Consider the following 15936-nt stretch of genomic DNA (forward strand, 5'->3'; position numbering starts at 1 on the left):
TAGGGGAGGGTTTCTTTTTCTTCCTTCTGATCCTAGTCTGTTAGGTCTCATCAGGAGTGGCTGCATTGTCTTCCTTTGTGGCCTGGTAAGGCTGCTCCCCCCTCAGGGGGAGGTGATCAAAGAGCAGGACCCCTGCATAGAACTAGCCCAACTTTTAATCAAACTACACATTGGACAAAAACAGTCCACTCACTCACGGAAATTCCGGGGCAGAATGTTACAGTCCAAATGTTTTCTGGGTGGACTGGTTTCAAATCTTTGCTTTACTCCTGGCTAGCTAAATGGATTCATTCCCCTCTTAAAAATCAGTCAGAACCCAAGAGTCAGCCATCCTTTGTAAATTGCCTGCAGCTCCTGCATCTGTTCATCCATCTACCCTGTAAATGCTCACTCAGGGCTTCCTGAATGGAAGGAACCACTCTTGGGTGGGGGATGGGGTGGTAACATTGGACAGAACAGATACCATCTTAGTCCCCATGGAGTTTACATTCTATTGGAGGAGGCTGATGAGTAGAACGAGAAAGTAGGGGGTAAGGGATTATCATCCGAGAATGATGGGAAGCTGCTCACATGGATTGAGAGGGGACGGAATAACACTATTTTCTGAATCAAGAAGGGATCTCTTTGTGAAGGAAAGATTTAGTTTTATTTATACCTTCTGGTGAGACTCCAGAGTTCTGCTCTCTTGAAGGTGATTGTATGATGAAGAAGAGAAGAAGGCTGTGAATACCAAATAATCACTGCCAAGTCTTGTCTGGCTGAGGGAAGGAGGAAAGACAATGTTTGGCTGGAATTTAATCAGAGGTGACAGCTCTGAAATTTCCTCTTAACTCCAGGCATTTAATGTCCCAGTGTCTTTCCAGCCAAGATAGACACACATCCTCTGGCCACTATGTTTTCTGTGGCTCATGTTTTCATTGGTTAAATATATTTCAAGTCTTTTTTTTAATTAAATTTTTATTTTTTTAATAGTTACAGTTTATTAACTTTGTATCCCAGCTGTATCCCACTCCCTCATTCCCTCCCAATGTCACCCTCTCTCACTCATCTTCTCCCTACCCCTTTCCAAGTCCACTGGTAGGGGACCTCTTCCCCTTTCATCTAACCCTGGTTTATCAGGTATCTTCAGGCCTGGTTGCAAAGTCCTCCTCTGTGGCCTAGTGGGGTTGCTCCTCCCTCGGGTGTGTGTGTGGGGGGAGGTCAAAGAGCCAGCGATTGAGTTCATGTCAGAAATAGTCCCTGTTCCCCTTACTAGGTTACCTACTTGGATACTGAGCTGCCATGTGCTACATCCGAACAGGGGTTCTAGGTTATATCCATACGTTGTCCTTGGTTGGAGAAATAGTCTCACAAAAGACCCCTGTGCCCAGATATATCTGAAAATCTCTACCTAGCAGTGTATCAAAGCAGATACTGAGACTCATAACGAAACCTTTGGCAGAGTGCAGGAAATCATATGAAAGAAGAAGGAGTTAGTATGACCTGGAGAGGACAGGAGCTCCACAAGGACCAAATATTTCAAGTCTTGATTCATAGCAGGGAGACTTAGTTGCTTGTTTTCCCTCCCGAAGCTTCCCGAACAGGAATGATGGTATCTGTGTGATGAATATTCCTTAACTGTCTGCAGCAGATCTTGATGGCCAGCGTGCTCGAAGGAGGACAGAGTTCTGAGACAGTGCTGAGGGTAGATACAGTCCAGTGACTCCATTTTACACTAATTCCTGAAGAGGATTCATTTTCTACTGGTGAATCATAAATGAGGGGAAGCAGAGGCTTTTGTAGTTTCTTGGTAAATAAAAAGGGGCACTTACATATTTGTTCAAATTGTAGTTATTCTGTTGATCCAATTGTTACATTATGAACCAATAACCAATTGCCTGTCCAAACCAATAATGAAACTGAAGGCTGCCTGTACATATGCAAACACAAAAGTAATCCCAAACAGACGGAGCTAATGAAAAAAAGAGGGCAGAGAGAAAAGAGCGATATTTGTAATTTTCACTTATTGAACAGTTTTACACGCTAATATTATTGTCAGAACTTCGTGATGGACCCCTGCCGTTCACACAGGCCCATGAGTGAGCTGGAGAGAGCACAGGTGCAGTCAGAGATGGGAGAAGAAGGCGGCTCTCCATGCTTGTTTTCCCTGGATGCAGTGAGCCTTCAGAGTGCCGCAGGAGACGATGCCCGCAGTTAGCACACTTCTAACTATCAGTCTCCAAGTCCATCCCTTCCTCTTCCCTTTCCTCCTCCTCAGCATCTCAGCTCTGCCGCTGGCATACTGAAACACTGAAACCCCCCTAGTCCGATACCAGACAGGGCTGTCTCAGACTCTAAAATTACCCATCCAATAGGCCATTGATTAAAACCATCCGTGGGAGCCCATCCAAAAAGTCCAGAGAGTTAGAAATAAGTATGGAATTCTTTTTTATAGACGGACATGTAAATTATGAATTTGACTTTTAATGAAAGGCATTTTAATATTTTATTTCTTAGTCTGGCAAGAAGTAATAACTTCAAGATGGGAAGTAGGTCCCTCCCCCTCCTCACGGAGCCATGGCAGACAGTGTTCGTTTTCCCCTTCGTGTCTTTGCTTTGGTCTTGGTCTCAGAGTGCTTTACTATATGGTCTTTTAAGCTGGCAACTGCCAACTGGTAAGAGCAGATTGTGGTTGTTCTTCTCTGTACCGGTGGCAGTGCAGTGTTCCTTTTAACTTATTATGCATGTGATGGCAGGAAGCTGGCAGCTTGTTACACATACGACGTATTTAAAAGTAGTATATTTGAAGTTAATTAAAAAATGCCGACCGTGTATCCTTTGCTTCAGTAAAATCAGTCTTGAAATGTGCTAGTTAGACCAAAAACACCCCATTTTACAACATATTTTATCACAAAACTTTGTAATGTTGAAGGGTCCCCTGGTCTCCTGGGGGTGGGGCAGGGGTTGACAATGGCAATAGGAGGGTCTAAGATATAAAAGCAGTTTTGAAAAGTAGGGGTAGTGAAGTCACTTAGTTCTTTCTCTCTCAAAACAGTTGTAACTTTGTATTTAGCATTTGAAGATCTTGAAGTTTGCTTTGCACATGGGAAGAGTCTTCATTCATTGGTTTTATTTACATTAAATTATCCTTTGAGGTTTTTCTACAAAAGTCAGAATGGGGACAACTGAAAGGGATTTTGAAGCTAGAGGCCTTTTTTCAAACCCCAGTGATGCTTGCTTGTAGAAATTAGGGGGAATAATTCAGTGTCTGAGAGTCTTGATTTGCCCTGGAGAATGGCTGGTAGTAACCAAGGGTAATGACATTTACGTTTCAAGATTTTTGTGAAGAGTCAATGAGTGACTGTCTCTGGCAATAGTTGAAAACTCCAAGACACTGACAGACACAGGCAATCTTAAGTAAGAGATGAGTGAAATGCCTATAAACGTCCATCCATACTACCTACTGCTATAAATCGTTATTGTTATGAACATCTGTTTTAAATTTCAAGTTGAAATTTCAAAATTCAAGGCCTTCTATATTTTATATCTGTGTCATGCAGAGGCAACAGCACTGACGGTAGGAAACAGCCTATGATAGTTCTATTCTGTCTGAGTTTCTGGTTTGAGGTTATTCTTTTCTCCTCTTGACACAGATTCAGCAGCAGTCTGTGGTGGCCATCTCTTATGAAACGTGTGTAGTCACCACGGATTGGCCCATATGTGGGATACATGTAGGTGACATCCTGTGACCCTCAGAAAAACAAAGCAGTCCCCTATCTTCAGTCCCCTAAAATTAAGTTTCAACTTCAGCTTGGTGTTTGTGTGGTTCAGCAATTGCCAAATAAACTTCAAGCTGTTTATTTAATGTTTAGTCTAGGCTAGTGGGCTGAGTTGACGAAATACTCAGTGACCCTTCCACGGAAGAATTATATCCCTCCCTGAATTCTTTCTCAGTTCTGTTTTCTTCAGAGTATTTAGTAACCCAACTGATGTTCGCTGTTGTAACATTGAAGCTTACCCAGTGTGAATGAGATGAACCATGAGGAGCCTCTGGAAGGCATGTGGCCATTAAATTAGAGCTCTCTCAGCTCTTTAAGAAGAATTTTACCAAAGACTCCTCCCATGAAATAAGGAAGACTTCTTGAAGGGATCTCTGCGTGAAGCCTCACAGACTTGCCTTACCCCATCATGTTTCTCACTGACACTATTCTTGTGATTTTTTTTTAAAGGGGTAGAGGAGTCATATCAGTTAATAATCTGCCTGTACATCTCAACCATGTTCTGTGACTGGACAGTCCCCAGGCAAAACTCCTGAGGCTTTGTGGGATCATCTTCTGTGGCAGGGACTGTGACTGGGGTACTCCAATGTTCAGCGGGATTGTCCTGGTTCCAGAAGTTAAGGAAGTCTTTTTAGTCTTTGTCTTATAAAGACTTCTCTGCAACTAAACCTTGGTTGACTAGAATGCCCAGAGTGAGAGATGCCCAGAGAGAGAAATCCTGGGGCTCTTAGGATTTCTTGTCTGTGTTTGCTACATGCCTGTCAAGGATACATTGGACAAAGGGAGAGATGAGAGTCACATCTGTTTCAGCCCAGGCCACAGCCTGGACGAAGGAAAAAAACAGCATCATGTTGCAGTGGATACAATGCAAGGGAGCTCCTCCAGTTCCATTCCAGCCTGAATTCTCTTCCAGGCCAAGGATAACTAACATTCTTTTCTTTGTTGATCTCAGCTTTTTTGGAAAGCTCAGTGATGCGTCTGGCTTGGGCAGCCATTGCATCCTTATCAAAGGAAAGCCTCGTGTCCACTTCTGTGGATACACGGCCTAGAATATTTTTTTTTTTAGTATTTTTGCTTCAAACAGCACAAAAAGTTTATGAATAACATTTTTAAATCTGAGCCTCTTGTGGTCCATTAAGCTTCTTGACGTAAGCAATGGCTTCCTCCGGCAGCTCTTGGTAGGCAGCATCTGTGCTTCAGTCAGGTTGCATCCTGGGGCTTGTACTCATCAAGCTGAAGTCATCTGTGTTAGTCTCCAAGGTGATGAACTGCTTGAGTTGGTTCAGGGAAGACTCCATCTTCTGGTAGTTCACATCCTCTGGTACTGACATGGTGAGGCATATGCAGCTGAGGCAGGAGCAGGAGTGCAGTGACCCACAATGCCAAACATTTCATTCTTAAGACACGAGAGAAAGTCAGATGGATTGAGACACAGTGGGACGGGAGTGGGAGAGGGGGGCGACACGAGACAGGACACACTTCGGTCTCCATGATCTTTTCTCCTTCCTAGTATATGATGGCAGTAGAAAATATTATTTCCTGAGCCAATGGAAGATGGCACCTTAGAATTTTGTTACTTTTTATCACACTAGGTGTGTGAATTTATACTGATCTGACAAGTATTGGTATTTTTACTTTAATAAAAGCTTATAATTTATAAGATATATGTAACTGAGGAACAACTCTCTGGCTCCACAGGTATGACCTAAGCATTATAATTACAATAAGATTTTTTTTTCTTAAGTTAAAGAGTTTAATAAGGAGCTAAATAAACTTTCCTAAATTATAATATATTTCCCTGTAATTTTTTTAAAGGTTTATTTATTTATTACTTATGCAATGTGTGTTAGCATGTACACCTGCACGCCAGAAGAGGGAACCAGATTTCATGTTTAGATGGTTGTGAGCCACCGTGTGGTTGCTGGGAATTGAACTCAGGACCTTTGGGAAGAGCAATCAATGCTCTTATCCTTTGAGCCATCTCTCCAGCCCTCCCTGTAATTTTTTGTTTATTTTAGATTGCATTTTAATTGCACTTTCTCTTTTCCTTTCCTCTCTCAAACCCTCCCACATACCCTGTTTTTAAAGTTCATGACCTCTCTTCATCAGCTGTTACTGCATTGTATATACATATATGTTCCCAAATATAACCTGTTGAGTCCATGTGTATGTTCCATAGTTACTTGCATATGTTTTAGGGCTGAACATTTGGCACTGGATGACCATTGGTGTGCTCCTTTCTAGGGAGGGCCACCACTCCCACTCCCAGTTTCACTCACTTACCTGGAGTTTGTGTAGGGTTGACTCCTTGTGGGTTCCTCACCTCCTGCCTTGTGAAGTTTGGCATGTTCATGATGTCCTTGTTCAGATCACATGTGGGTGGTCATGTTTTATGGCTTTAGCTTTTGATGTTAGAAGAGGACACAATCTCATAGCAAACTTCCTGATTCTCTGGCTCTTATAATTGTTCTTCCCTGTCTTTCCCAAAGTTCCCCGAGCCTTAGACAGGGAAGTGTTTTGTAGATGTGTCCACTGGGACTGGGCTTGACAACTCTGCATATTGATTGGTTGTTGTTTTCTGTCTTTGGCAAAAAGAAGTTTCCTTGATGAGGGGAAGAAGGCTATAGCTATGTGTGTGTATGAAGACAATGCTTCTAGATTATTAGGAATTATGCTAGTTTAGCAAATTAGTGGTTATAGATTCTCCTCCAATAATCATAGCTTAGTTAGCACTGATTAGTTAGCTAGCTTTTCAGCATCAGGCATGGTATTCTTTTTGTTGAGTGGGTTTTAAATCCGATTAGAGAGCTGTTGGTTACCCCTAAGATATGTGTGTCGCTGCCACATCCATGCTGGTCATTGATGAGGTTCCTGGGTATCAGAGCTGTGTCAGACAGTTGTTGTACTCCTTTGCAAGATTGCAGGGAGACTTCTGTCACCATGAAGACAGTCAGAAAGAGGGCATTTGGGTCAGTTTTAGCTCAGGAACTTCTGGGCCCTGTTTCTGAAGTATGTGGTGTCTTCAGCACTAGGGCCTTCCATTTCACCTGGGTGGAAACCGAAGGCAGCAGCAATAGGCTATATGTTTCAGACTGTGTTAGACAGCCCTGGCCTACAACTCTAAAGAGAGGGCTTTTTTTCATGTCAGGTATTGGAGTTTTTGTTAGGTGGTCTTTGATTCTTGGAGGGAACGCCATCATCCCAGATGATTAAAAAGTCCATTAAAAAGTTCTGTGAGTTCGAGGATAGCCTGGTCTAAATAGTGTTCCAGGACAGCCTGGGTTCCATAGAAAGACCCTGTTTCACAAACAAACAAGCAAAAAGCAATGCACACAGCTCCTCAGGTCTGGTTAATACCCAGACACACATAGTGGTCCCTGCATCAGATCTTGCCATGCTCTACCTCTACTGGAACCTTTCCTGCTGTGTGACTTCTCGTATAATCCCACTCCTTCTTTTCTGCCATATATTTGTAGATCAGCTGCTTCTAAGCCAGCCTATAAAAGGGCATCTTCCATCATTCCTGGGCATCCTCTCCAATGGATACCCATCTGGCATATTACATATGCATTAGCTTATTGATTCGTTGCAAAATGAGGGTGTCTATGGTATAATTCCAGGCCTGACACATTAAGTCAGGAAAGTAATACCTGCAGGTACAATTTATTGACAGTCTAGATTTTTTTGTTTTGTTTGTGTTTGCTTGTTTGTTTTTGAGACAGGTTTCTTTGTGTATGTAGCCTTGGCTGTCCTGAACTCACTTTGTGGATCTCACTGGCCTCGAACTCACAGAGGTCTTCTTGCCTCTGCCTCCCAGACTTCTGGGATTAAAGGTGTGTGCCCCCTTGCTTGGTTGACTGTCTATACTCTATGGTCCCTTTGAAAATAGTATGTTATATCTTCTCTATAAAAATCCTTTAACCGGAGCCACCCCCAGTTAAGAGAGAGTAAAAACTATCTCACACACTGGCCAAAGCCAAAATTACCTTACCACCTGAGACATACTATGAATCAACATTCTTGCAAAGCCCACCACTGAGAATTGTACCATTCCACCTAGAAAAAGCAGAAAGAGCAAAGTATTGCACTGGATTCAGGACAAAAATGCATCTTAGTGAAGACTAGGTACTTGCTAGTTTCCCTCATTTACCCAGCTAGCTAATTAATGAACATCTTAGCTTTGCATTGTAACTCAGACCCTGAGAAGGATAAATTCTCCTATGAGATGCCCCCCTCCTTTAAAATCCTAGTAGTTAGATATCATTTACGCATAATAAAATATACTTGAGTGTAACGTATTTGGTTTTATCAAGCTCTGTAATGTTTAGCAACTAGCACTACCAGCATGTAAAATATTCTGTAAAAGATTCAATGGAAGTAAAAGATGCTTCCACAACTCCAAACAGCCTTCCGTGCTCCTTTATAGTTAAGCTTGGCTCTCCTCATCTTGAACCAACCCCTACCCCTAGAGTGGAGCCAATGACTCATCTTAAGCTGAGACCTGTTTGTTTGACTTTAGTTGGGACATACTTCTCTTTCCTGTTCTTTGTCAGTTTTCTTTTCATACCCCAGCATGATATCAGTGTTCAATGACCCAACAACAGTCAGGAAGGCAACAGAAAAAGTAATTTAGAGAGTGAGGCTGGCTCAGATCATCTTGTTTATGTCAGCCCCATTAAGTTTTCATTAACAGCCAGAATGGGGGGTCCTCAAATCAGCAGAAGGCAGTAAGCTGCTTTGAAGGAAGGAAGCCGAATGAATGAGGCCAGACTATACTTTATCTGGAGCTAGAGAGTCTAGTCAGTGGAAAGGATCTTAGAGGTCATTACCAATTTTTTCACTGAACAATTAACCATCCTCTTTCTCATCAAGTGGTAAAATTACCATGATAGCTCCTGGTAAGGATCAGAACATTTCATTGGCTCTTCAGGGTGTTCTGTGGAGTCATCAATTAGACATGACACAGCTTCTGATATTGAGTATTATCATTTAGATTAGGAAAGGACTGTGTGAATATTATGAACATTTTCTACTTAATTATTTTTCAGGAGCATCTTGAGAGGCAGAAGTTAAGATTGTACAAATTTCATTCTTTATATGCCAACATAATGCCGATGGGTCATGCTCCATGTTCCATGAGTAAGCCATTTTTTAGCTCCACAGTATTTGCAGTGTTGATCAGATAATAATGTTAAAAACATTATTTACTTCACATAGTCTTGATGAAAATTCTGACCCTGCTCGACCAGACATGATCTTTGCTCTGTTCTTTATGTCTAGACTTGAGGAATTAACACAGATCTGAAGTCCTCCATGAGGCTAGTCTAGTTTCTGTCCATGGATTTCATCCTTATTACTTCCAGCATAGTCATAGTAATCCTGTGTGTGTGCTTGTGTGTTTGTGTACACACATGTGTATTTGTTCATATTGTATGTATACATGTGTGTTTATGGGTGCATACTTGTGTGAACATGCTTACACTGGCCAGAGAAGGTTATTGGGTGTTCTATTACTCTCCACCATATTTTCTTCACTGAACCTGGACTCATGGCCAGTAAGCCCCCCAAGTCTTCCTGTGTTCATTACCCACAATGCTAGTGTTATAGTTGTGCGGTAACCCACACCAGCTTATATGGTTGCTGAGATCTGAATTCATGTCTTCATGCTTGTTGCAAGTGTCCTTTCCCATGGAGCCATCTTTCCAGCCCTACCTATGTGCGTGGTTAATTTAGCTTAATATGTTATACATTTCTAGGTACTTTACTCAGAGACAGTTGTCATGAAGAAGGTCATAACTACTAAGCTTAGTTGATACAGGCTGTATTACTTGAATACAGTGCAGCTACATGCAAGCTGTGGCCTTTGTATGCCTCAGTTCCTCATCCTATGAAGACCACAGTGGTACCCAAGATTATTGTATTAAAACTCATTTCATAAGTTCCTTACAAGCAATAAATGGTCTGATGAGTAGAAACCGATATGTAGTCAATGTCCCATATCGCTACCTCCAGAAATGTAATAGTTAAAAGTCAGAATTCTAGTGTTGGAGTTCCTTGGCTATTTTTGTTGTCTGAAGCTCTCTGATGGTCTGATTTGTAGTTCTGGAGCAAGAGAGATAGAGACAAGTGAATCCTTGGAGTTTTGTGTTCAGTCAGACCAGCCTACTAGGCAAACTGCAGGCTACTGAGAAAAAAAAAAAAAAAAAAAAAAGCACCGAGGCAAAGCCACCCCTCATTGTCTTCTGATTTCAGTACTTCACCTCCATATACAAGCAAACCTACATATACCCACACCCCTGGAAAGGATGCATTTCAATGCATTTAGACTATATTTAGTAAGGGAAGGCTGAAAGCAACTGAAATGAAGTAATATAAAATATGGAACACTTTAATAAAAGTATAGAAAGGCTAATTAAGAATTGGAAAGAATTCCTTAAGAGTGGGGGTTTAGAAAGGTAGGTAATCATTGCTTTGGGTTTGATGACCGCTTCTATTCCCTTAGGGGATATAGGACTGTTTAATTGATTTACTTGTTCTTGATTCAGCTTTGGTAAGTGGAATTAATCAAGAAAATTGTCCATTTCATTTATATTTTCAAATTTTGTGCCATATAGGTTTTTGAAGTAAGAACTAATGGTTGTTTGGATTTCCTCAGTGCCTGTCATTATGTCCTCCTTTTCATTTCTGATTTTGTTGATTTGGATAGTGTCTCTCTGCCTTTTAGTTAGTTTGGCTAAGGGTTTTTCTATCTTGATTTTCTCAAGAAACCTGCTCCTGGATTCTTTGAATTGTTTTATTTGTTTCTAATTTATTGATTTCATCCCTGAGTTTGATTATTTCCAGCCATTTACTCCTCTGTGGTAAGTCTGCTTCTTTTTATCCTAGGGATTTTAGGTGAGCCATTAAGTTTCTTGAATGAGATGTTTCGAATTCTTCTTGAAGGCACTTAGTACTATGAACTTTCCTCTTAGAACTGCTTTCATTGTGTCCCATAAGTTTGGGTATGTTGTGCTTTTATTTTCATTGATTTCTAGGAAGACTTTAATTTCTTTCTTTATTTCTTCCCTGACCCAGCTGTCATTGAGTAGCAAGTTGTTCAGTTTCCATGTGTGTGTAGGCTTTTTGCTATTTCTGTGTTGTTGAGATGCAGCTTTAGTCCATGGTGGTCAGATAGGATACAAGGGATTATTTTAATCTTTTTGTATCTGTTGAGGCTTGCTTTGTGACCAACTATATGGTCTATTTTGGAGAAGGCTCCATGAAGTGCTGAGAAGAAGGTAAATTCTTTTGTGTTTGGGTGAAAAGTTCTGTAGATGTCTGTTAGGTTCATGTGATTCATGACCTCTGTCAGAGTTATTGTTTCTTTGTTTAATTTCTGTTTTGTTGACCTGTCTTCTTTTGATAGTGGGGTGTTGAAGTCTCTCACTATTAATATGAGGGGATCTATGTGTGGTTTAAGTTTTATTAATGTTTCTTTTACAAATGTGGGTACTCCTGTATTTGTCGAATAGGTGTTCAGAATTGTGATGTCTTCTTGGTGGAGTTTTCCTTTGATGAGTGTGAAATGACCTTCCCCATTTTTTTTGATTAATTTTGGTTAAAAATCTATTTTATTAGATATTAGAATGGCTACTCCTACTTGCTTTTTGGGTCCATTTGCTTGGAAAACCCTCTTCCAGACCTTACTCTCAGGTAATGTCTGTCTTTATGACTTAGGTGTGTTTCTTGTATGCAATGGATCACTTAATACTGTTTATGTATCCATTCTGTTAGTCTGTGTCTTTTTATTGGAGAGTTCGGTCCATTGATGTTAAGGGAGATTAATGACCAGCAGCTTTTAGATGCTTTGATTTTGCTGTTGGCTGTGGTAGTGTCCGTGCTTGGCTACTTTTAGTTTTGCTGTAGTGGGGTTATTTGTTTCCTGTGTTTTCCTGACTACTAGTGTATTCTGTAATGATCCTTTTGTGGGTAGGCATTGTTTAAATTTGTTTTTTGTTTTTTTTTTTTTTTGTTGTTGTTGTTGTTGTTGAATATCTTGCTTTCATATCTTTGCTGACATCTGTGTTCTCTTAGGGTCTGCATGATATCCATCCAGGCCCTTCTGGCTTTCATAGTCTCTGTTGAAAAGTCGGGTGTGATTCTAATGGGTTTGCTATTATATGTTACTTGGCCTTTTTCCCTTGCAGTATTTTTTTTTGTTGTTGTTGTTCTGTATACTTACTGTTTTGATTATTATGTGTCAGGAGGATTTTCTTTTCTGGTCTAATTTATTAGTTGTTCTGTAGGCCTCTTGTATTCTTATAGGCTTCTCCTTTAAGTTGGAGAAATTTTTTTCTATGATTTTGTTGAAAATATTTTCTGGGCCTTGGAGGAGAGAATATTCTTTTCCTCTATTCTTATTATTCTTAGGTTTTGTCTTTTCATATTGTCTTGTATTTCTTGGATTGTCTGTGTCCAGAATTTTTTAGATTTAACATTTGCTTTGACGGATACATCAATTTCTTCCATTGTATCTTCCACACCTGAGGTTCTTTCTTCCATCTCTTGTAGTCTATTGGTGAGGCTTACCTCTGTAGTTCCTGTTTCCTTCCCTAAATTCTTTCTCTCCATGATTTCCTCTGTTTGTGTTTTCTTTAATTTTTCCAATTCTATCTTCAGATCTTGAGCCATTTTTTTTTTATTTCCTTCACCCTTCTGATTGTATTTTTCTCTTTTTCCTTTAGTTCCTTCAACTGTTTGTTTGAACATTCCTCGGTTTCTTTTATTTCTTCCAGTGATTTAATTATTTCCTCTGTGAAGGCCACAAACCATTTGGCTGCATCTTCCCGTATTTCTTTTTTCTTTCTTTTTTCTTTTTATTATTAATTACACTTTATTCATTTTGTATTCCCCCATAAGCCCCTCCCTTCTCCCCTCCCGGTCCCACCCTTCCTCCCCTTTCTGCATGCATGCCCCTCCCCAAGTCCACTGATAAGGGAGGTCTTCCTCTCCTTCTTTCTGATCTTAGACTATCAGTTCTCATCAGAAGTGGCTGCATTGTCATCTTCTGTGGCCTGGTAAGGCTGCTCCCCCCTCAGGGGGAGGTGATCAAAGAGAAGGCCAATCAGATTATGTCAGAGGCAGTCCCTCTTCCCATTACTATGGAACCCACTTGGACACTGAACTGCCATGGGCTACATCTGTGCAGGTTATCTCCATGAATAGTCCTTGGTTGGAGTATGAGTCTCTGGGAAGTTCCCTGTGTTCAAATTTTCTTGTTCTGTTGCTCTCCTTGTGGAGACCCTGTCCTCTCCAGCTCTTACTATTTCCCAGTTCTTACATAAAATTCCATTCACTCTGCCCAACAGTTGCCCATCAGGCTCAGCATCTGCTTGGATAGTCTGCAGGGCAGAGGCTTTCAGAGGCCCTCTGTGGCAGGTTCCTAGGTTGTTTCCTGTTTTCTTCTTCTTCTGATGTCCATCCTCTTTGCCTTTCAGGATGGGGATTGAGCATTTTAGTTAGGGTCCTCTCTTTTGCTTAGTGTGTTTAGATGTACTGATTTTAGTGGGTTTATCCTATGTTGTATGTTTATATGAGTGAGTATATACCGTGTGTGTCTTTTTGCTTCTGTGACAACTCACTCAGGATGATCCTTTCCAGGTCCCACCATTTACCTGCAAATTTCATGATCTCCTTATTTTTCATTGCTGAGTAATACTCCATTGTATAGATATACCACAATTTCTGCATCCATTCTTCAGTTGAGGGGCATCTGGGCTGTTTACAGCTTCTGGCTATTACAAATAAAGCTGCTACAAACATGGTTGAGCAAATGTCCTTTTGTGTACTTCAGCCTCTTTTGGATATATGCGTAGGAGTGGTATGGCTGGGTCTTGAGGAAGCGCTATTCCTAGTTGTCTAAGAAAGCGCCAGATTGATTTCCAGAGTGGTTGTACAAGTTTACATTCCCACCAGCAGTGGAGGAGGGTTCCCCTTTCTCCTCAACCTCTCTAGCATGTGTTGTCACTTGAGTTTTTTATCTTGGCCATTCTGATGCTTCCTGTATTTCTTTATGGATGACCATAATCTGTTTGTCTTTATCTTCTTGTGTTTCCTTATGGATGGCCATAATCTGTTTGACTTTATCTTCCTCTAGTTCTTTACACATTTCAGTTGTTTCCTCTATTATCCTCTTCATAAGCAAAGATGTGGGTCACCTTCTTGAATTTCATTTTTGCTGGGGTGTCAAGGGCTGCTTGCCCCTGGATAACTGGGTTCTGGAGATGCCATATTGCTCTGCCTTTTGTTGGTTGAGCTTTTATGCTAGCTTCTACCCATTGAGCTATCTTAGGTGTTGGGTGTTAGTTTCTGGTGCTTCCTGGAATCCTGGGGTGGGGAGAATCCTCTTGGCAGGAAGATGATTTTTCCTGAAGGAGGCCACCTTTGCTTTTTGTGTATGGTCACTGAAAGGCTGGTGTTTCTCAGGAATTGCCACTGCTCATCTCAGGTGTATAGACCTGAGTGGTAATTGTGGTCTTTGTTAGTCAGTTGGGCTTTCCTCTCACCCGTAGAAATCCTGGAGACAGCTGCCCTGCTGCTCAGTTTCTCACTCTGGATTTAGTGATCTGCTGCTGTTGTTACACTGTTTTCCAGGCACAGCCCTCTTGAAGAACCTGGGAGCCCGTGGTTTGGTCAGTTTAGTTATGGATAACTGGTTCCCCTTGGAGCAGTGTCTGCAGGCTGATCTCAGGGATCCCAGGCTTCTGTAGGTCTGAGGTTGGAGTTCTGTGCCCCAGTACCCAAGCGGTAATCAGTGGCAGGTGAGCACAGCTCTCATAAGTACAGCAGGAGCTAGAGCCTGGAGCCTGTGGGAACCCAGAAACTCTTCCAGGGCTGATTGTCCTGAGGTTGGACCAGATGTTTACCCCCCACCGCGGGGTTTTCTCCCAACGGGGAGACCCTGTCTGTGGTGTTTGGTGTCCACAGTTTTGTCTGGAGTGGAGCATAGAGCACACAGGTAATAGTTGCTCCAAGCTGAAGACTGGCCTGCAGGAACCCGGAAGCTTTTCCCAAGAACTTTTCCGTGTGTGTGTGGGGGGGGTGGGGGGGCAGTCAGCTGAAAGCTCTAAGCTCGGACTTGCTGATTCCCTAGTTGTGGGGTTTTCTCACGACAGGGAAATTCAGTCTCTGGTGCCCTGGGGCCCACAGTTCTGGGATGGTGAGTCGGGCATGCAGTAGTTCTCTGGGCTGGCAGCAGAGTGCTCTGCTCTGGGTGGGGGTGGGGAGTAGGGGTGGAGGGTGGAGGGTGGGGGTGGAGGGTGGGGGTGGAGGGTGGGGGTGGAGGGTGGGGGTGGAGGGTGGGGTGGGGCTGAGGGCCCAGATCTGTGCCTGAGGCTGTGCCCTCTGCTCTGGGCCGGTGGCTGAGGGCCCCACTCTGGTCAGGAGGCTGAGGATCCCATGCTGGGCTGGGGGTTGTGTCCTGCTCTGGGCCAGCAGCTAAGGGACCTCCCACTCTCGGATGGTGGCTGTGGGCCCGCTTGTCTCCAGGACCTTTTCCAGGGATTGACTGGGTGACCTGAGGTCTGTTCGGATTGATTCCCACACTGTGGGATTTCCTCTCACCTGGGAATCACTATTGCTGTTGTTTTAGAGTCCAGAGTTCAATCTCCTGGTCGCTGTGCTGACACTGCTGTCCTGCTCCTTAGACAAAGTCTCCTCTGCCATCTTGGATCCAGCTGACCTCTAAATATTATTGTAGGACAGCAAGCCAGACTCAACTCAATTCAGGTGAACAATGAAGGGCAGGGCCACACAATACATGGGACAGTGTTGGAAGCAGTGTTTGTGACAAATTAAATCTAGGCTCTGATTCATTCTTTTTCTCTCAGTTCAATCTGTACTAATGAGTTAAAGAACAAATATTTAGCTGTTTTTGGGAATAAAGAGTCCCTCAGATATATATGTGGCTACCTATTTGTGGAGCAGAAACGATTTTTCTATATTTTAAACCCATGGTAAATATCAAGAAGATTAAAAGAAGTAGCAAATCAAAACAGAACCTAAGAGCTGGGCATTGTAGCCCTGTTTGTAATCTCATTGAATGGGGGCTAAAGCAGGAGGCTTACCTTTGAGTTGGTCAGCCTGGGCTAGCTACATGGTGAGGTTCATGCCAGCCTGGGCTACATGATGAGATCTTGTC

The 15936-nt window shown here is 42.3% G+C and overlaps 1 pseudogene; it reads right to left on the bottom strand.

Annotated features, from left to right (window-relative positions):
• Window positions 1-4485: 4485 nt before the first annotated feature.
• LOC110565806 (transaldolase-like) lies at window positions 4486-5089 on the bottom strand (annotated as a pseudogene).
• Window positions 5090-15936: the final 10847 nt, after the last annotated feature.

This window comes from Meriones unguiculatus, chromosome 2, assembly GCF_030254825.1.
Source record: "Meriones unguiculatus strain TT.TT164.6M chromosome 2, Bangor_MerUng_6.1, whole genome shotgun sequence".
Taxonomy (NCBI): domain Eukaryota; kingdom Metazoa; phylum Chordata; class Mammalia; order Rodentia; family Muridae; genus Meriones; species Meriones unguiculatus.